The following is a 23,270-nucleotide window of genomic DNA, read 5'->3' as shown; positions in this document are numbered from 1 at the left end:
CATAACACATCAAGGAGAATGAGATTATGATGCCCACTGCTGTTTGTTAATGGCCTATCACTTCATGAGAAATCAACTCAAAGGTTCATTCATTGTTAACTCTTTGCCCTGGAGCGCCAATTAAGCAGCTTCTTGGACCTTTTGGAAATGTACAGTTATAACGAGGTAGATATTGGCCAAAGTTTTAAAGAGCAAATATGTAAATAAAATAATGTGTGCAGGAGCCAGAATAGAAGTAGTTTGTGTTAAACAGTTGGACTGCAAACATAGATATGTGATACAATACATGACAAACTACAGATTCCCAGGCCTAGAACAACTTGAAAGAGACACAAAATTTGGGGAGGGATATGTGCCTAAACCTAATGGGACCAAATTAGGCTAAAAGGTTTGCTGTGAAGTATATAGAATAACACCTATGCCTAAACCCAGTTGCCGATAGCGGCCAACAACATGGGCAGGTGTGACGTTAGCCAAGTGTCAGCCAAGTCAGCAAAACAAACAAGAGCATCTTACCTCACCTCCCATTGCTGGAAATTAGGTTGATACGCCATATCTGAAATGCAATGTAGCTATTCAATAGTTCCATGCCCGCAATTACCAGCTGTGGTCTCATTTTTCACAGGTTTCAAAATTATCACATTTTGTGTAGTAAAAACTAAACATCATGGGTGGCTGTGTAAACAAGATGCAGTAATCAGATATCAGGATACAAGTATTTATCATATGTACAGGGATATGAAGAACCAGGTTTATCCGTGTGCACTGTGCATGTAAACTGAATATGATTAAAACCAGGAGAAGGCTTATATCCAGCATACCAAAGTCCATGTAAACACACTTAATGTTTACTGAACGCATTTGGTTCTAAGGTTTGTCCACATCTTGTACTGAATGATTGTGGGAGCTTGTGAAAATCTGCTTAGACTCCAGAGTCTTCAGGACTCAAAAATGGATTAGATGCTTAAAAGCCAAGCAGGTTTTTATTATTAGTATTTAAATCTGCCTAAGCTTTTCGAAATGACAGAATAACACCTGTGGGCAAGCATACATTCAAAATAAATCCCCATACAAACTGTTGTAGCTCTCCACAATATGGGTTTGAGTTCTGGTAAATGTGGGGACTCTGCCGTTGACCCTCCCTGCTCTGCACTTTTTGTGCTCCAGTCTCAGGCTGCTGTATTCGAGCCAGTGCGTTATCTCCTCGACTTTTCTCCAGGGCCCTTTCTTTTCTCCCTGGCAGCCCTCTGATGGAGCGAGAGCCCACTCTACAATTCACAGTGAAAACAACAGCACAGGAGCATGCAGTCTCTCCTTTTCTAAATGGACTGCTGTTTACCTCGGTTGACACCAGCTGACAATTCAGCTGCCAGCTTGTCTTGGCTGCTTGTTCTCCTATGTTCTGGCTTCCTGTAAAAGCAGAACAGCAGGCTAGGTGTTTAAAAAGCTAACATTTGCAGATTTACCTTGAAAAAAAGCCTGTTGCTATACATTGGCACTTTTCAACGGAGCAGTCACAGAAACTAAGAAACTGTGAAAAATAAATAAACCCAGGAACCATAAAAGCTTGTGTGCAAGTTTCTTCTTGTGTAATCTCTGAACCCATCTGCTAGTGCATGACAATAACATCACATATTCGAGCACAGCTTGCCAAGACCATGCTCTCTTTTGGGGAGCTAAAAAATCTAATTCTCCCTGAGATGTAACAATAAACATGGGCAACACATATCCTAACAGTATACATGTTTATCAAGTTATGTATGTATGATTTGATAAGAAAAGTTCACTGTCCTGGAAAAGAGAAAGACACAGAAGACATGTTGTCAACAAGCAACTAAAATGCATCAGGCAAGCTCACCAAAATGCATGGAAATATTTAGGTGTGCCGGTTACTGACACTTGCCACTCAGATTTAGACGTTGCACTGAGATGATCTCAATGCAGGGTCAGGTGTGTGACACTGATTGGCCCGGATTGAGACCAGGTGTGGGAAGTTTATAAATACCCATGGGTTCCTGTGCTCTGTGCTGTCTCATTATCTCCCCATCAGAGATAGTGAGAGGTTCATTTAGTGTTGCTCATGTTGCATACAGGTGTGTTTGTCCACAGAAGTGAAAACTTTCTGCATAATTTGCTAACCATTTCTCTCCAAGTGGAGTTATTTGGTGCCAGATCCTTCTTATCCCAGTCTTTTTGTGTTTATCTTTTGAGGCATCCCAGAAAGCTATTGTGTATTTCTTTGGCGGTCTTTCCTTGGTCTCACCTTAGGACACAGCAATGGTGCTTTGCAAAGTACCTGTTTGTGCTAGTGTTGACCAAGGCTGAGGATACAGGTGAAGCGCTTGAGTTTCTAAAAGGTTCCTGCGTTTTATTTGACTGTCTAAGCACCTGTTTTCCCTTCTGGGTGGCAGAGAGAGATACACAGCAGCTCACCCTGATCAGGATTCATGTCACACCTCTCAAGGATGTGTAAGCGTTCAGCTGTGGACCCAACAGGTCAGGGTCTCACTCGTACATCCGTTCATGGACGCTAACCTCAGTGGTGAATCTGAGTTTCCACAGAATGAGGATCAGTTACAGACAAGTTACAGAGGTGGCCAGCGCATCAGGGCATAGATGATGATCTTTGACTGTTCTGCCCTACATACATACACTTCTATGAAATGTATATCAGTAAAAGAGCCGTTGCAACATCACTTACATTTACTGTGCCTGTATGAATCTGATATCACACTCTTGACTGAAAACTGTACAAATTCTAAGAATAAAGCAAAGTTAAAGGCTACTTTACCTTAACCGAGGTCCTTCTGACTCTGAGGCACATTGTCACACAGCAGAAGATACATATTTTCATTCATTTTCGATTGTTTAAAGTTATTTTGCTAAATCAAAGAATGACCATATTTAATGTACGAACTGTTCTTATGTGGCCTCACCAACCCCTTTGAGTAATATTGTTCAGACTTCTTGTTCCTCTATCAGCTTGAGGTTGTTTTTTCACAGAAGCCATGTGCAGGGAGAATCCACTTCTCGTTCTTTGTATTGATTAGTTCAATAATAAACGCTATCGCTGCTCACTCTGGCAGCTATAGAGTAAGAAATATATGGGGTCATGAAAAAATCTGCTGGAGACAACGGTACACTTAACATCATCACCTTCCAAGAGCTTGTTAGACTGAGCCGTTTCTAGGTGAGCTGCTCCGGCAAATGCTCCTGATTCTCAGTATTATGTTTCCGTTTTACTTATCATATAATATAGCTTGGGTAAGAAAGCTTACTCGGTTGTCTTGGTTGCAAGATTAATAGGTCCTTTATATGATTGGTTCTTTAAAATAGAGTGGCAATAACTGTGGGCTTGCTCACTGCAGACAATGCGGAAGCTTGCAAACGTATGGTTGTTATATTTGAATATAATATAAAGTTAAAACCTTTGCATCTTTGAAACCTCTGGGGAAGCCAACACTGTCATTTTCAAAAGTCACTATTTTAGACATGCATTTTATTGATTTTATGGTTTATTAGTTTGTTGTTTGTTTTAATACTTTTGTTGGGTAATATTTAATTGAGAGCTGCCTAATGTCTCTTTAATTGTTTGTAAAGTGCTTTGTAACCTGCTTTGAAAAGTGCTATATAAGTAGTAGTAGTTGTAGTAATTATTGTTATCGTTATTATTAACTTGCAAACCAGGCACCCAAGCGTGTAAGTATGATAAAGTGTGCATAATGGGATAGCCCCAGAGTTCATAGCAGCGGCACTAAAAGGCCACGCAGTGGAATGATGTTGCAAAAAAAAGGGGTGTGCTAGTTTAGCTTGGACTGTAGAGCACGAAAAGTACTCCAAGCAAGTTGGATTTAGCCTTTCACTGATTGGTGCATGTCATCCCAACTCTCTTGGTCCAATAAAAAAGCCATATAGTTGTCTTTAAAAAAACAACTCTTGGAGCTACAACTATCCTCTAGGGGGCTATGTGCCACCTACACACTTTGCCTCGTAGGGAAATTAAAAAGAAGCTGGATCTCCAGAGGGGAAAAAAAGCAAACAGTAAGCACTCGCATCCTTGATGGTTTCTGAATCTCCATTCCATCCGTACTGCTTATTCCATTTGGAGTCGCAGAGGCCTGTAGGCTATCTGGACGACCCTGGACTGGTGGCCGGTCAATCACAGGGTTGGAATAGAGACAAACCACCAGACACATTCACACCCACAAGTGATTTAAAGTCACCAATCATTCTACGAGCATGTCTTTGGACAGTGATAGGGAGCCAGAGTACTTGGAGGGAAGCCATGCCTGCACAGGAGAACTTGCCAACTCCACACAGAAAAGCTGCCCCAGGCTGGGAATTCACACAGGAACCATGCCGCTGCTGTTAGACGGCCCTAACCACTGCACCGCCGGGCAGCCCCTGAAACCTCCAGGGGAAGAAAACCTTTTGACACTTCAGGACCAGTTTGATCAATTTAGCCAGCTCACATCAGTCCTTGTATGAAAATAAAAGTTATTGAATAAGATGACTTCTTACACATAAGCATGTTGACAAATAACAATTACTCCTTCTGTATGACTGTATGCACTGAAACCATAAGAAAACATTGTATTGTTGCCTTAATGAGAGAGAGAGAAACAACAAATTCCACTCTAACTTCAGCAGCTTCAGGGGACAGACCATATGAGCGGTTTCTTCTGCAGATTGCTGATTGATGTAGTTACACTTGAGAGCATGGAAGCTTATGGATTCATTTTGGGAAACAGATGGATTCAAACCTTTTCAACATCTGGTGAATTCTTGCATGAATTGTGAGAAGAAAAAAAGCTTCTGCGTGTAGGCTAAATACTCAAACTCAACTCTGTAATTTTTTTTTAATAGTCAGTTTTAAAAAAAGGAAATCCCCAACAGCCAGATACACCACTGTTGTGGTAATTATTTGTTTTGCCTAAAAACGCATTAACCAAGTCCCGAAAGAGATGTTGTCTCAGCAAGTGACATTTGCTGCAAAAAGAACATCACAGAAAATGATTTCACACAGTAATTTCACAATCAAACAAATCACACTTTTTGCAAAAACAAAAATTGACTTATTGTGTAAACATCTGTGGCTAATTACAGAAAATGTTCAAAGGATCTTTTTTTCTCTGAATGAAATCAAGGCCTGGTAGATTGATGTGTGTTTGTTGCATTTCCAGTCGCTGGACCTTCCCCCTTTTTTTCATCGTTCATGAGTGTTTTTGAACCTGTGTGTGTGCTTACTTCAATGCATGTATGAAATAGTATGGGTGAGCGTGTCTGTACAATTTGTATCCATAAAGACTGAAGCTTTCAGGCACAGCTGGGAGCATCTCTTCCCCTTGCTCCCTAGAAATTGCTGATTAGAGGCTCTGCTCAACTCGTGATATCTGAAGCTTTTTTTCTCCAGAGGCAGAAATATGCCATCTGAGCTGTCAGAAAGCAATCAACTGAAGCAGAACTTATTCTGTGAAAACATGAGTGCAGAACAAGACTCACAATGTGCCTGTTGAGTCTGTGTGTGTTTGTGAATGTGCTCCAGTATATAGAGGTGGCCAAAGTTTAAACATCACTTTCTTAAGTAGAAGAGCAGATAATTGTGTAAAAAAGACTCTGGTGACTATAAAAGTACAAATTCAACTCTTGTTTACTGAAGTAAAGTTGAAAAAGTGAAGGCTCTGAAATGTACTCAAAGTATACAGTAAAATAGCTCTCTGAGGACATTTCAGCCTGCTGTTTCTGTGCCTCATTTCAGCTAGATAGTAGCACATCCTCGAAATGTGGCCAGTGGTGTAGAGGCCTGAAAAATAAAAGAAGCCTCATCTGAAATCCCCTCTCTTAACTTCAAAGTTCACAGTATTTTGGCATCAAAACACTCTTAATTCCAGCATTAAGCGAGAATAACCATGCTAAAGTCATCAACCTAGTTCCTCATAGCAAAACCTTAACAAGTAGAAAATTAGTGTGTAACTGATGTTAATTAACGGGAAAAAAACAGTTAACCTTTCATCAGTATGCAGGAAAGGAAGTCCAGTAGAGTCCAATCAAATCATCCAAAGTCACATGACCACAAAAATGTAAGCTCTAAGCTTAAGTGTGTTTTAGTATTGTAGTAATGTATTTGGCTGTCAGATCACCCTGCGTGGTTTTAATGCAATGTGGATAATTCAACTCTGTGCGCTCACTGCTTCTTTATCACCAGGCACCACTTGTCCATTTAGGCCAGAACTGTGATCAAACGTGTGACATTTTCAGCAGATTGAACATTGTTTATAAGAGTAACACTGCCTCGTTCCACAAGGTGGCACTTTGGCTATAGGTGAAAACTAGCAGGTGTGTTTCAGGGTGAACTATAATCATACATGTCAAATCTGGAGCAGACTGAACCAAATATAATGGAGTTACACCAGCTTTAAGGCTAATGGCAAGACATACACTTCACTGCAAGAGTACCATCTTTAAAAAAATACATCATCAATGTTATAAGACTAGGGATATTTAATTGCTACAGGAAGTAGTATATGCATGTGGGTGTATTCTTAGCATACATGGACATTTGGAGAAGATTGAACATTTTATATCTGAATTACCATTTTCTGTTTGTTTTTTTTTTCTGCTTTTTTGTTTTTATTTAACCAGGAGGAAAAAACTCATTGAGATTAACATTTTTCCTTCTTTTTCAAGAGTGTCCTGATAGTTGGCAGCAGGGTTTACAACGTTTCTGAACAAGAGCAGCCATACATACAAGCAATTATAGTATAAAATAATTGTCTATGAAGCATTAAAATAAATGACATAACAGAATGTTTGTCCATATCACTCAAAATCACAATTATATCAAGCAGAACACCTACAGCCTGGTGTCTCTGCCTCCTTAAAATCACCCAGTTCATTTAGCTTTAGCTCTTTTTGCAATTCATTCTAAATAAAAGGAGCAGCAAATTTAAACGCCTTTTACCCAACTCAGTTCTGACCTTTTGGAGCAGGCAGTATGAAAAGGTCTTGGGATCAAAGAGTGTAAGTTCCGTACTTTTCTGTCTGATGAAAGTAAAAAGGAGTGAAGGAAGCAGACCTATATTAGACAGTTAAATTAGAATTGCTGATAAGCTTCAATGATGAAGATCAGTGCCTCATGATAGACAGTATCCAGACTCCAGAGCATGTAAGCTCTGAAAAGAGGCGTGCATATAAAGTATGAATTCTGGCAGATTGCCAAAAACTTAAAACTTTGACTCCTAATCACAGCCTTGTTTTTTGACAGAAACGTAAGCTTCAGCCCCAATTAGATGAAAAACAAACAACAAAAAAATCCTGTTAATTTATTCCTATTGTTATTTCACGTTAACTGTCATAAGCTGCTCTGCATATCCTGCAATAACAGGAAGGACACCAGGTCTTCCTACTGCTGAACATCCTCTTTCTGTATGTGTTGAAACATTCATACCATCAAACAATAGGTAATTAAAGTTTATACAAGCGTTTCCCATGGGAGGTATGAAGCAATAAAAGTAAGTGAACTGTGAAAATGCTGTGTGAGGTTGACGTTGACAAGAGGAGCCTACAGGAAAAACAAGACAGTCTTCCACTTCTTTCCGCCTTTTTTGTATTATTGATAGAAACACAGCATGAGCGTGTGTGTGTGTGTGTGTGTGTGTGTGTGTGTGTGTGTGTGTGTGTGTGTGTGTGTGTGTGTGTGTGTGTGTGTGTGTGTGTGTGTGTGTGTTACTATGAATTTGCTCCTCCAAGTGTGAACGTTAAGTTCCCACCTGAGATGTCATGCATCACATCATCACAAGTAAAATAAAACCAGAGTTAAAAGTCCTGGGGGGGTTGCTCTGTTTTATCAAACATTTGAAGGGTTTAGTTAAAATGTTATCTCGCCTGCAGAGCGAGACTCAAGCGATTTCAAATCACCTCTTGTTTAATATAAGAAAATGGATTTTGGCTGTGTTGTTAAAAAACACAGAGGGAAATAATGCACCAATGATGATTCTTACACCACAACCTCTAAGCCAAGCAATAACCCCAGAACTGAGAAATGCAGCAAATGAAATGTGCCAAAACATGCAGTTCCTCAAATGGCCACTTGGGGCTGGTTTCAAAAGAGAGTCACTGCCCTTTAGGCCTCAAATTAAAATGTCTTACCATATTTAGTTCAGCTGTAACGTTAACAGCCTAGAGCAGAAAAAGTTTTTATCTTTATAACTAATTTCTCTATTAATTACCATCGAACAGGTGATTTTTTTTATTCATCTTGTCTGTTTAATTTTTATTCAGGCATGATGAATGATGTTGCTCTTTTAAGTGACAGGTGGGAGCTGTTGGCCGTGTGCTAGGTGTCACCTCTGCTAAGTCACTGAACTTAAAGTCTCTGCTGTGTATGTGTTGTCTGTGCCTTTGGGAGATTTTTTTCATGCATAGTTAGGTACATGGCCTGCGGTGTAGTTCATTGTATCGACCATAGGCTGCATAAAATACGGACAAAATAGTCTGCATGTCAATACACAGTTAATGGTACTAGCAGGTTGTCTAAGAGATCTGCTATATACTGTAGTCTGGACAAAAACAGTTCAGTGTGCTGGTCATTAAGCGCTGCATGTTAAATGGCCAGCTCAGACCCAGCACACTACAAAACAACACCAATTGTTTTGGCACAACCAGTTTTTTACTAGTTTCCTTAGAGCACCATCCTCAATTACTATTGAGGAGAGTTACAGGCATAGCATTAATTTTAAATTTCATAGTAACTCATCAGGAGGTGTGTTCATGCAAAGGATATTTTTCAAAGTAACTTGCAACACATTACGCAGTATTTAGCTCCTGTACTAGGGACTTATTGTATACACATCAGATGGTTGTACAGAAATAGTAACTCTTTCAGGCACAGTAACCCAATTTAATGGGACAGAAATGTGTTGAATAAATTAAGGCAAGTCCCTACCAGATTATGCCTCTTGGCTGCATTTCTTCTGGTCTGTTGAGTGTAGTGTGAGAAGTCTCTGTGATGGATATCTCATGTGACTGCTGAGTAGCAATGCTGCCACGAAGGAACCTTCTTTTTATTTCAGACTTTAAGCGACTGAAAAAAATTACTTTCTCCAACAATTTCTTAATCCTGATGTCTTAATAAACTGAATCCAAGCTCTGCTGAATAACATTTCTACATTTTTATACTGCAAGTGTTGAAATCCTTCATCTTAAGTCATTAAAAAATTGCAGCTTTGTATGACTGGAGAAACTGTTTAAAGGGGAGCACTGCTTTGGTTAGAAGGTCTTCAGATTTTTATCTGCAAATATTTCTAACTCAAACTAAAACCACTTAATGTTTGAGCTCATGACGTCTTCATTGCTTGTCACTGAGGTCAAATCACATTCCAGTCACAATTACAGCTCATCTCATCAGTTCTTTGTGGGCTATAGAGGAGTGATAGGGTTTAAAACCTTTCAACATTCATCCTCTGAGAGTATTAGCAGACCAATGATTGCTCAGCTTACATTTAACCCATGACCCTGTGTTCAGTAGTCCTAAGAGATGTGAGGTACTCTTGATGCACGTTTAGAGTCTTTTATTAAAGTGTGAGAAACTACAGCGGGAGACTCGTTGTGAGGGCAACTAAAAGGCAGCAGTCCCTAGTGTTTTAATAACCCACTTTTACCTCACATCAGAGTGCCTCAGACCTCCAGGGATTCATGTCCATAGGGTTGTGACCTGAGAGCAACTGGTGTTTGTTGTCTTACTTGGCAAATATCTGGAAGAGGACTGCTTATGTCAGTCATATCCATGGACAGGAATAAAATATATTTAATAGGCTGTCAAGTTTGTCGTAGTCGTCTCAGACTCTGCACACTACAAACATTTTTTACCAGATCACTACACCCTTATCCCTGACTTGGTTTAATTAGTTCAGACTTGAGAAAACAGTCCATTACCATTTACCAATGATTGATGATGAATAAAGTGAGCTGTCAATACCTACTTGTGGGATCCATTTACTGAAGGTGTGGCTTTCCTTGTAGGGAAGTTGTTCATAAAGGTTTGTAAAAAAAATTGTAAACAGGATTAAGATTTTTAAAAGATTATAAAATACATTAAATTTTGAGCATAAAATATATCCATTGTTTTCAAGCCATGCTGGGGGTTAATTTCTACGGATATTCAAGTCAGATACATCCGGGAAATTCAATTCATAAATTTGTGTGGCAGTAGGGTTACCAGATCAATTCTTGTTTTGATACTTTTTATTTCACAGCATCAGTTGTAAAAGGTGTTGTATCATATTAAGAATCTGATATAGGGGTGTGGACTTGGAGTAATGGTTAAGTTGCGTGCCCATGTAGTGGGTGGCCCAGGCTCGAATCCAGCCTGTGACCTCCCTACATGTCATTCCCCCCAGCCTCTCCCAGTTTCCTACACTATCCATTTTCCTCTCCTCTATGAATAAAGGTGTAAAAGCCCCAACTTAAAAGATATATAAATATATATATATGATATGGAAAACATCTTTACAGGGTTACTGTATATTATCAGTCATCTTCCCTGCAGATTTCAGTCTTTGCTGTGGTAACAAATAAATCAATGTTTGATAAACACTGAACAAGCCAATAAGCCATGGTGAGCTTGCACAACCATACAGTATGTGCTAATGAGTGCTAACATTAAAAACAAAAGTGAACCACGGCCATCAAAATGACAAATTTTTGGCATACAACTCGAATATTGCTCATATTTCGAACATTTATCAACTGGGAACAGTTGCTATCCCTGCAACCCAAAGATCTGCAGTTGTAGGCTCTCACACATTGGCTTATTTTGTAGCGTTAGGGGATGCTGTATAGAAGTGTGTACTGTATACTTCTGTATTAGACTTTTGCATGTTTTTTAATAGAGTTAAATGCAGTTGATGGCCTTCTGTGAAGACTAACTAGACTCAGAAGTTTTAGTTTTATAACCATATGTCACTGCACCTCCTTAAATATAGGGCCCTGATTATGGTTTTCCTTTTAAGGAGCAGGATAGATGATCCTGTTCCAACAGCCTAATTAAGGTCATGAATTACTCCTGTTTTACTCTTTATTCTATTTGCTTTAACGGGCAGATCTCAAATGAAACTGTGGATCTTTAGATATATTCGACCATAAAGAGCCCTGTGTCACTCCTCTTCAATGTACATGCAGCAGCCGGTGCGGTGCGTGTGCATTACTTGGAGTGCTTCAGTTTTGTAAGCATTTACAAACAACACCTGCTCTAAATGCAGGCAATACATTTGAACCTGGCTCTCCAAACCAGTGAGCTGTGTGGTCTGAACGGCTCATTGGCTTTATGATAATTACATTTTCTAACCTTTTTCCTTTCCACAGATGTCAGTAATTTGAGGGGCACCCCCCCCCCACCCCCACCCCCACCCCCCACCCCCCCAAAAGCTAATTTCTGTTATTAGTCAGGGTCCTCTGGTATCCAAAAAGCAATGATGTGTGAGTATAAATGAAATTTCCTCTCATCACCTGCTTGAAGGTTACATGACAGCATAATATAATGCACTATGTTTTTGCAGTTCACACATACAAACATCAAACACTGTTCATTTTGTCTGATAGTTAGCTCTGTATTTTTCTCCTTCTCTGTATCTTTCTCCTTCAGAGCTAAAACTGGGTGAGGTCCTAATGACCTATCATCTTATGCATATTTTATGCAATGGTCTCATTCACATTAAAAAAAAAGGATAATTTGCAGCATAAATATTTGATACAGACCTTTTATAGTCCCACCTCCCACATTTCAATTAACTGCAAAATGTATCTCTGGGCTCACAGCTTTCCGGGCCAGCATGGAAACCACCCCCTTCATTAATGTTTCGTTTTTTATGCGACTAGAAGAACAGACAACACAAAGCCTTGGCAGTAAAACTGCATTTCTCATGATTCACCTTTAAAGTCTCTTCAAGTCATCCCCACTGACCACATTAACTCTTTAAACCTTGGAAAAGAAATGAATCAGGCTTGTGCATTCAGTGGTATTTTTGTTCGCTGTGATGTCATTCAATGGTATGTGCTTCCCTGTTTACATGGGGACTGTTTGTTTTCACAGTTTTTAATCAAGACTGTGGAGGCAGCTATATGTGTACAGCACTTGAGTCTAAGATAAATATCCCTGAGAGTATTGTATCCGAATGTACTATATCTTATGGAAGTGTATCATGTTGTATTTCTAAAAGGATTTTTCAATATTCACAAAGAAAATTATAAAAACTGAAATGGTTTCGCATCCAAATATATTTAAACATGGATAAAAAAGTAGGGCTGTCATCGCTAATTATGATGCAATTTGGTCAAAACCTCATGCTGTCAACAGTAAAGCTGTGTCACCAAGCGCACCTACAGGACTGGAGCACTTCCATTTTAAATCTCTCAGTTTGCAGCTCTTTCACTTTATGCAGATGTTCTATGATTTTGTGTGTGGTTTTCACATTGCATCATTTGTATGTTTTGAGCATGTATGCTCATACATACATGTTAATACAGTTGTTTCAGTACTACAGCACTTTTTTTTTCATTTGCTGCATGTCTCAACTGTTGCGTTAGCTGTGGACATTTGCATGTGTTTTTAAAAGTTGCATAATTTCTGCACTTGTGGCATGTTTCTCCTGTCGAAGATTGTTCGGGCCATTGTAGATCATCTGCCCTTGTCTGCCACCGTGAATGTCAGCGGGCAACCACTTCACAAGAGTATTATGTAGTGTATTTTTTTCAGTTTTCATCATTTTAGGAGCAGAGCACGAAGCCATTTGATAGTTTTGTTGGCAGAAAATACTGCTTTTTATTTTTGCATACAAATTTTTTATTTTCTCCTGAAATCTGTGCAAATATCAGTTCTGATTGATTATGGTTGTAATTGATTATGCCAAGGGCGAAGCCTTAGGTTAGTGTTGCAGAAAAAATGAATACTCTACCTGTTACTTTTTAGATTTGAGATAGATTTCTACAGCACCGTGTCAAAGGATCCTCCTGCAGAAGGTCAGACTTCTGTTTTAGTACGATTAGAAAACACGCTTTCAGTTTTATGTTATGAGTTGCCCTTCGCATCTCACACCTGTGTCAGCTACACTGGGAGACTGAAGGCGCAGTGCACAGCACCTCATCAATCAAAGTGGGAGTAATCAGACACAGATTGCTGCAAATCGCCCAGGAGGATGGGAATCAATGTAAAGCAAAATTAACCCAGGGACAAAATTGACAAAGATGAAACAACTGGTACAAAATTGGATATGAATTCCAATTATGATAAATACCACGGCTTGAGGCGCGAGGCCTTGTTTGCTGGCACCAGATTCTTTGAAGGACGCCAAGTGGAACAGTTCTGCATGAGCAGATATGAAATACAAAGTGGTCTGCTGGCCAAGAAGAAATAAAAGTATCTGAGTTCACCTTGTGAGCTGTTTCCTCCTTTAAGGCTCACAGGAACTGGTATTATACTGAAAATAATGCCGTGTGCTGCAATATGCACAAATTAAGCAAATCAGCTTGTTTAAATGAGGACATTCCATCATAACATGAAAATATTCTGTTATGATGGCTACAAAAGCAACTTGTTAGAGCCACTAATATTTCACGTAAGGAAATATTTCACGTAAGGACATGACATGCTTCTTATTTTCTGTGGCTGCAAACTCAATCGGTCCATCCCCCCTATAGTTATGGGATAAGATCCGACATAAAATTACTAACAAAATATTTAAAAAGCTAATAACACAACTGTAACATGCAGTTTGTCAGAATTCACAAAGAGCAAAACCAAAACCTTGAGTTGGTGAAGCCTGAAAAGAACCAAGCTTTCTTCTCTGTCTGTGACAAACCACTGAACCCTGACCAGTCTAACTGATCCTCTCTGAGCCCAGTCCTGTGTCTCTCTTATCTGAAGGAGTGTGTTGATGTGACTGAGTCATGATAATGAAGTTAGGGCCACAGGAGCCTGTCTCAGTGACTGAGTGATCGCCTGAGGGCTTCTGCCAACACAACCATTCATCACAGCGATGATAGTTTTCTCTCTCTCTCTTTCTCTCTCCATCTGTCTCTCTCATTTCCCAGTCTCTGAATTTGCATTCGTACCCTTTCAGCTGTTCATTAACACTTGATGAATGCTGCTATGTAAAAAGGTTCCCTTAAAGTCATTTAGTCTGTGAGTCATGAATATTTCCTGCTCTCCTGTTCAGCCCCCACCACACCCATCACACGCTCTTATTCTGGCTGCAACAGTGTTTCTAATGCAGGTCATCTGTCAGACGCCCACTCCTTATTATCTGTCACATCAGTAGATATGCCGCCGTCCGGGGTACCAGCACCTCCTTTAACCCTGGAGCAACCTGAAACCTTTGAATACAAGAGTGGTGTAGACTGACATTACATGGCAGCAGAGACAACTGATTCAAGAGGTGATAAGGGCCCCATCTGGAAGATCCTTGGTTGGCTGTTGTTGGCTTCTCAGTATTATTGATGCAATGCAAAAACATCTCGCCTAATCATTTTGGTTGTAAAGTAATGAAAATGACTACAGAGTGACATAAAATGACCTCAAGAAGACAACTACAGAGACAAAAAAAGTGACAACAGAGACTCAAAGATGCCACAAAACTACAGCAAATTGAAACCAGAGCAAAATGACAACAAAGTGACTCAGAATTACCACAAGTTACCACAAAAAGATAAGGAACAACCAGAAAGGGATGCAAAACTACAATCAGATGCAAGATGACTTCACACACTCATAACAGCCATATAAAGCATAGAAGCTACAATATAAAGATGCAAAACCATGACAAAGAGGTACAAAATTGCATCAACACGATGCCAGGCTACTTCAAAAATGTATAAAGACATAATAGGGACAACCAAAAAAGAAAAACACAATTACCACAAAGATGTAAAACAACAACAAAGAGATGCAAAGGGACCATAAACAGACACCGTATTGTCATTCAAGCATCTAGTCTAAGTCACATACAAACATGAATAGATACAACATGGACACTCAAGGCTGCCACTAAAAGAAGCCAAGCTGCCAAGAAGAGGTTTAACAAAGCTGTAATGAAACGCCGGAAAAAATCACTATCAAAAAGCAAAATGATCAGGGACTCATGAAGAGATGCAAAACAGTCATCCACTGATCAGTCATTATGACCACTGACAGGTGGAGTGAAAAAATCTGATATGCTTGTGACACTGGCACCTGTTAGTGGTTGAGAGATGTTCAGCAGCAAATGTTGTCCTTGATGTTGATGTGTTGGAATCAGGAAAAACGGGAAAGCATGAGGATGAGAGCGACTTTGAGCACTGACCTAGTTGGCTAACCATCAAAGTTTGGTCCTTGACAGAGAGCTGCAGCTCTTGTGTGGTGTTCCCAGTATGCAGGGGTCAGTACCTACCAGAAGTGGTCCAAGGAAGAAAAGCAGGTCAACCGGGGACAAAGTCATGTGTTGGCCAAGGCCTGGTGGTGCACTTCCAGGACTAGAATGATCTGCTCTTACAAAATAGAGAGGAGCCTACACAATATTAGGCAGGAGAACATTATGTCACAACTGTTTGTTGTAAAGAGATAATAAATAACAAAGGAGGCACATAATGACCACAAAGAGATACAGATTTAATATAACAAGGTGCAAAAATGACCACTAAGAAAAGTAGTCAAAGGAGACTCCAAGTGATCATAGAGGTGTAAAATTACCACTTTTTGTGGTCAATTACTTTTAATGAGCCTTAAAATAACCATAAAGAGACACAGGGATCACCAAAGAGTCAGAAGACCCCTTTTATTCTTGGGATCATGTGGGCAGGATTGGGAGGTCTTTCTTTTCACGTATGTCTAGGAGCCTGTTGTGACATAAATCGTTCCTGACTGTACAGAAAAAGAGCTGCATGGATGGACAGAAATACTACTTGCATTATATTTTCAGAATAATAAAATACTTCCACATTTTCATGTAAATGTATTCATTTGTGGCTTCTAACAGCATGGTGTATTATTACCAGGTTCCTAAGCTTTACATGGGAGTCTTAAGATTTTTGCCCTTGGCTTTTAAACCATGTCAGAGTTGGACCAAAACATTTGTCAGTTTCACTCTTCTTTTTCTGCCTTTTTCAATCACTTATCGTCATTTCTTCCCATCTGCCTCCCTTTTTTTTCTTTTTGTACCTCCTACTGCTCTTTCTCCTCATACAGCCTGATTTTGCACTTTGCAGCCGCCATTAGTCCAAAGTACTGTTGCTCATGCATTAACCATTGGCCCATATTGGCTCCCATTAGATGTGCCATCTCTCATAGAGGAAGGAAGAGACGAGGTGTTGGGAGACAGACTGAGTGCTGCGGCCTGATGCTTTTACAACAGCCAGGAGAAGGCAAACCATCCTGTGCTGATGAACATCCTGCTCTGCCAAACCTTAAGTAAGAGTTAGCGCTTTAAATCGAGAGGTTTCATATTAGTGTGACGGAGGAACAAGATGAAACGCACTTTTATGAGGCTAACGACTCGTCTGCTAATTGTGATTGGTTGATTTGCCTCATGTCGCTGCCAGATGGAGTAGCGATTGGGAAAGGAGGCTTTTTGATAACGGGAGCTTGGATGCTAAAACATAATCACATCAAAACTGACCTTTACTGTCTCTCTGCACCTGTTAGTGCTCTAATTGGCAAAGTATTTTGATGTTTTGTGTAAATAATTAAACTCTTTCCGCCAGCCGTCTACCTTTACTGCAGCGCAAATGTTAGCAGATAGAGGCAAATGTCAACTTATGCCATCTTATCTGCTGGGTTCTGGGTTTTATCACAAACCAGGCTGTCAGGAAAATCCAGCCTCTAAAATATTTACCTCAGAAGTTAAGCAAATTCTAATGCCTTAGAATTACTCAGACTTTTGACCTTGACTATTTGAAGATGTGGAGGATTAGGTTTGGTAAAAACGATTGAACTCAGCAGAGGTGGGGCGGGGTTGGTGCTCCTTTTGCATCTGACATCTGTATTTGTATTGTGGTGTCTGAGAAACCTGTTTAACATGTTCCAACCCATATGTATGTTGATATGCTACATGTCACTCATTGAATACTAAATCTATGTTAGCATTTTTCATTGAATTAAAATAATTGCACTTAGAGGAAGAACCAACTTGGGCAGAGGTCAAGGGAGGTCAAGGCCTCACTAACTAGAAAAATAGTTACAGGGTGTGTGTGGGTTAGCAGGGGATGTCTGACAAGGTGAGGCATGTAGGACTCATTTTAGGAGGGGTATCTAAAGTTATACTGCTACTGGAGAAAACATGAACGACAGAGCAAGCTTATGGAGCTACATTAGACATCAACATACCACAGGCTTATTAAGATGGATGAGTGCTGGAGGAGGCATCACCCAATATCCCCTGTAAAAACACCTAACTTGCCATGTTTCATGTGTGAAAGTTCAGTTGTTCTGCAGAACTACTCATTGCTTTATGACTCTGTAAAGAAGAATAAAGCTCTCTGATTCAACTATGCTGTACTCTGATGCTTTTCCTAAAGAGAATCTTTTAGACTCTAAGACTTCAATTGAGAACAAAAAGACACTGACAGATTAGAAATATAAGTGTTGTAGCCTTTACGACCCAGACTTAGTCCACATCAGGCACAAGACTGGGTTCGGACTTTGCATAGAAAGACTAAATGGTATTTTATGTGGATGTAATAATTAGAGCTGTATTTTGCTCCTGATCATTACATTTTCAGCAGGTATCAATTAACCCTGGATGGCAATTGTTATTAAATTAAATCCAGGTGAGTGCCTGTGTTTTACCTGGATGGTGCTTTGTAATTACTCAGCTAAATAATTAGCTCTGTTAAATAATCTGCTTGTGCTCTCCTCAGTTACTCTGTGTCACACTATGAGAGCCTTAATGCTCCAACAGGTAGGTTCAAACAAAAAAGAAATTACTGAACACTGCCCCAAAAGGCTGTTTAACTATTTTAGTTTGCTTGTTTAGTCATAGTGTAGTTTCCATGGCATGGTTCGCTTAAAAATCAGGGATGGCTCCATTAATGCTGAACAAAAGTTTTAGAGCAACATTTTATGCCATCCAGATAATGCCGTCTTCAGGGAAGACCTTGCATATTTCAGCAAAACAGTGCCAAACCACATTCTCTATATAACACATCAGTGTGGCTCTGTAGTAAAAGAGTCTGGTTGCTGCTTGCCTGCCTGTAGTCCCAACTTGTGCCAAAATAACACAACAAGAGCTGTTAAATGGAAAGGGGTTGCTTGCTTGCAATAAAACTGCAGTGTAGGCGATGTGTAGTTGGAGGATATTCTGGTGTAACTGCCTCTGTTAGCATGTTGGATTAAGCACAGTGAGCTCTGTAAGACCCCCAACCCTGCAGCCAGCATACAGGAAAAACACAGGGATAAGCTACTGTAAGTGAGAAAGACAGCCCTGGCACTAGTGTAAACTTTGAATTCCTGCTACATCACAACATTTTAAACTTAAATCTGTTGCGGAAACATTGCAGAGTCCGAACTGCATCTTGGGAAAGAGGGGGAATATAGAATGATGTCTCTATTTTGAGCTCTTTGTGCTCTGCCGTCCTCACTAGGAGAGTGTTTGTTTTCCTTTCGCTACTAAAACAGTCTCTTTGAATCCCCCCAGGACCCAGAGGCCTCCACTCTTCCAGCCTTGATATTGATGCAATTTGATGTTCACATCTGTGTATCTGTAAGGCTTTTTTTTTCTGTACCTGTTTTCTTTAAGCACAATATATACACTTCACTTCCCTGCTGGAAAGATGTTATAATTGGCCTGCATACAGTTAGAGTTGCATCGCTTTGCTTCAGCCAATCAGGCATCATTAGTGTGTTGGTGTGTTTTAGTGCGAGCGGCTCTTCTTCTCTCTCCCTCCATGCTTATATAGAGGATCAGGAGTCTATAGCACCATGAAGTGCAACTAAGACTTGCCAGAGCTTACCCCCTCACACACAGACTGTCAAAATAAGACTCATTATAAGCCTACTGGCAAATGGAGATGCAAGAAGTAGAGTGTGTAGAGGTTTATAAGCCACTTTAAGGCAGCTTGGTTTGATTGGCTCACATTCAGAAAGTATGGTGGATGGCAGGATTGAACCATAGAGCTCCCTTAGCTGTATATTAATGATCTGTTTTATATCAACAAGCTACACATCTAAACCCCCCCCACTACTTACTCTGTATTGCAATACGTAGTGAGAAATATGCAATAACCAGCGCAAAATGAAGAAAAAAAGTGTCCTATGGAAACCTCTCATAGCTAGCAAAGAGGTGTATTAGGAACCACAAGACAAAAAAGACATTTTAATGTATAGCAGAAGCATTTTCACCATCCTAGTTAATGGTACATTTTTTGCTTTGCAACTACTTAATCACAAATTGAAGAAGTTAGTAATATAATTTTCAATCAATCATTTTTTCATCTTTAATTTTTAAACCACAACTAATTTTTATTCATAAGCACTCAGGTCAGCTTGAAGCGGCAGTAGCTCAGTCAGTAAGGATTTGGCTTGTGAACCGGGGTTGGCTAGTTCAAGTGTAGAAACTGGGCTGGTAGCTGAAGTGGTGCCAGTTCACCCCCAGGGCATTGTCCTCCTGGTGTGCCCTTGAGCAAGGCATCAAAGTTCTCAGAGACTATTTGTTGTTGAACATGCTTGCTTACCCCTCAGAAGAAGAGGACTGTGTTCAATTATTTGAAAAGAAGTAGTGATTATTAAAGACTAAATTCTAGTCCTGCTCTTTATGTAGAGAGCCAGCACAATTCCACCATGAGCATGCTTTTGGCAACATGGCAATTATTGCAAGGTAGACCAGAACAAATTCACCCTCAGTGACTCATTCTGACTGCTATAAGGTTGATAATAATGAGTCTCCACAGCACCCTTTGCATTCAAAACTTAAAAATCGCAGCATTTAATTCCTTTAACAAACTAAACCCCCTTGCTGCAGGTTGAAGTCTACATATCTGGAGGGTGGAAGCCGAGCAAACATCCTGGACGTGTTTCCAGTTCATTGGAGGGCAAACGCACAGCGATGCAGACAGCTGACAGCTGAGGAAGATAATTCACCTGTTAGCTGCCCAAAACGTCAGAAAGAAAAGGAAATGGGGACAAAATGTTGAGCTGGAAACGGCAGACAGACATCTGTTTTCCCCCATGGCTGAGATTTCTGTGTTTAAATGACAGATTTTCTTCATTTCAAGATAACCATGAGGTAATTTAAAAGGTAAATATTTGAATTCTGGGAAGGTTTTGTTGGTGAAACAGACAACAGCCAAAGCAATGAAGCCATCATTTTTCCAGATGTCATTCTATTTAGAAATAAAATGCAAACCAAGGCGTGAATGCATTCCTATAACAAATTTTTAAAAAGGGCCTCATTTTGAACTTTATCACCAATGCATTACAGATCCAACAGACTGAGGGTTACATTAGCTTTCATGTACATGTTTGAAGTTTTATTTTGTTATTGTTTCATATATACATTTTATACCAAGCCGACACGGGCAAACACGACACCGGGAATTTATAGAGTCCAGGATCAGATAATAAACACTGATTAAAGAGACTCTCATCTTCTTTTCCAGGCTTATGAGAAAAAATAATCAAGCTTAAACACGTCAAACATAAACAGCCGTTATACTATGGTGGCCATATGAGAAAAAGGTGTGTCAGGCTTTTGTCAGCAATTCCAGGTAATAATAACTCGAGACATTTGGACTCTTCTAAATCACACAACTCATAAAGTCTGTTTCCCTCTGGGATAGTTTTGATCGAACGACCTCAATGCCAAGAGAAAGAATAACAGATATTGACTGAGCATCCAAGCATTTTTGGCCTCTAGTTTCTGAGATGTGATATATAATTCAGGCATAAAATTATTTACTGATATGCACATATGTCCTTAAGTTTTGGCTTAGGAAGTATGTTCGAATACCATTATTTTTTTTTATATTTCAACAAGGGCTTATTTTGCAAGGAACTAACATTACAGCACAGATTACTCCTGTAGCTTACAGCACATCCACCTGTTCAAAAATTCAGTAAAGCTCTTTTGCCCATGGATAATCTGAGTTGTTACTGACAGATCACAAAGCTATCTCAGTGGAATCAACAAGACACCCAACTCCAACCCCACAGGTCAAAAATGCATCTATATGCCCTAAGGTATTCTAGTCACCCAAACTGAAAACTAATAACTAGTTTGGTTCTTCGCACACCTGAATCTCACCTTGTAACACCATGACAACACAACTACACGTAACCTTCTTTGTAAATCCAAGCCAGCAAACAAACTATATCATCTGCGTATAATGAAATATCTAACTTGGTATCACCCAAGCATGAACCTAAAATAGTTTTCTGTATCTGTGAAGCTAAATCATTCAAATATAATGCAAAACTGTCCTTAAAAGTTAAATCCATTTTTCAATACATCCAACTTTTAAGGTATATCTCTGTTTCATTACCAAACCAAACCTAAAATTTTAAGTCAGCCTCTTTTCATTTATTAGAGATTGCTGGCTTAGGAACCAGGCTGGATATTCATTTTCTCAGCAGGCTATGCCTCCTCTTCCAGTCTGAGAACAGATTATCTTTAAATTCACTTATATTTAGAACATGGGAGGTCATCCAATTGGGGCATCATGCAAACTCCTCACTGACCAGGCTGTGAGTTAATGGTTATTCCTTTTTTTATAGGTGCCAGTCAGAGCCAACAAGTCCCACCATGCTTCATAAACATGTTGAATGTCTCTGATTTTCATTTGAGACCCTGATAATTACAAACAACCCCTCAAGTCTTTATCATCCTGGAAGAGAATGATCAAATTCCAACATTTTTCTCTTCTTCTATCTCTGAGAAAGACAAGAAGAGCTGCTGATTAAAAAGGCAAAGAATTTTCTTGCTTTATGACAATGGAGCTCATCTCGTCTCAAACTAATCTCTTTTATTCTGCCCCTCAGAGACCCAACCTCTTCTTACTGACCCACACTCTCTCATCCTCCACTCCCTTTCCCTCTTTCCTCTTAGCTTTTAATACCAATTCTCCGAGGCCTGACTGTGCATATAACCCTCCATGGCCTGATAAGCCTCTGATAAGCAGTCTGTCTCCTCTCCCTGAGGACCCGGGGTTTGAGTTTTCTTTTCCTGACCTCTCTTTCAGGTCCAGGTTTCTTCCCTGTGGAGGAGCTAGACCTGAAGCTCTCATCTGGTGACCCGTCCGAGAGAGAGACACGCAGAGCTGACAGGATCAAAAGCAGAGGCATCGAGCTCGAGGAACAGAAAGCTCTGCACATGTTCAGACTGGAAAAGAGGGATGAGACTCACCAACTTTTCACATATGTCTCTTTTTTTCTGTCCCTCTCTCTTCCCTATAGTGGGTGGCTGTTTCTGTGTACATGTCCAGTCAGGAGTGTTGCAGCATACTAATATATCCTCGCTCAGGCTCTCTGCAGTTTTGTATTTTTCCTTCGCTGACGTTCCCTGGCAGAGGTGTGATGTGCCAACCACAGGATGTTAGTAGGTAGATGTAAACAGAGGCAGTGAACCAGAGAGAGAGGCGGACATGTTTTCCCACAAGGCGACACAAATAATCACATGACATTGTGGACAGGTTCCATCGGATCCCACAGCAAAGGTAGCTGCAAAAGAAAAAGAAGTTTGACCAAAGTATAATGCACCTGGTGAAGCCAATACTTTGTTTTACTGGGCTGCAAGGTGGTGCAATGGTCAGCACTGTCACCCTGCAGCTTGTAGATTCCTGGGTATATTCAGGATCAGAAAGACTTCATAAATCCCTAGAAAGGAAATCCAGGTGTTGCAGTTGCTCAAGCTCACCATATAATCAAATATATTACTTATTTCTTCTTAATAATAACAATAATACATTTTATTTATAAAGCCCTTTTCAAAAAACTCAAAGACACTTCACAAATAACACACAATAAAATACATAATAACAGAAACAAAATGGAAACAGTGAGTTTGAATCATACTTACAGTTTGTAATTTGTCATAAAGTAACTTTTCCATTCTATAAACATTTCCTACTTGCACTTGTCTTCAAAAATGTATAGAACTTGAAATGCCTTTTCTAGCCCTGTGAAACTCCTACACTTTTGAGTCTACACAGAAACCTCAACCTTCAACGCAGCGATGCAGAGCTGCTTATATCTCATGGAGCATCTGAATATTCCCTGTTGACGCACACTCTCATGACAAGGTCCTCTGTTCCTC

At 39.9% G+C, this 23,270-nt stretch overlaps 1 long non-coding RNA gene across 2 annotated transcripts in view; it reads left to right on the top strand.

Annotated features, from left to right (window-relative positions):
- The window catches only part of LOC117830256, a 233,975-nt gene extending 211,495 nt beyond the window's left edge, over positions 1 to 22,480 (top strand). The window contains exon 5 of one of the 2 annotated variants that reach the window (XR_004634755.1): positions 22,198 to 22,480. This is a non-coding gene — a long non-coding RNA (uncharacterized LOC117830256). Of the gene's footprint in view, positions 1 to 16,297; positions 16,317 to 22,197 lie in introns of those variants that run through there. The other variant, XR_004634753.1, reaches the window with a different exon arrangement.
- Positions 22,481 to 23,270: the final 790 nt, after the last annotated feature.

This window comes from Notolabrus celidotus, chromosome 2, assembly GCF_009762535.1.
Source record: "Notolabrus celidotus isolate fNotCel1 chromosome 2, fNotCel1.pri, whole genome shotgun sequence".
NCBI lineage: Eukaryota > Metazoa > Chordata > Actinopteri > Labriformes > Labridae > Notolabrus > Notolabrus celidotus.
This window is presented reverse-complemented; position numbering and strand designations above follow the sequence as displayed.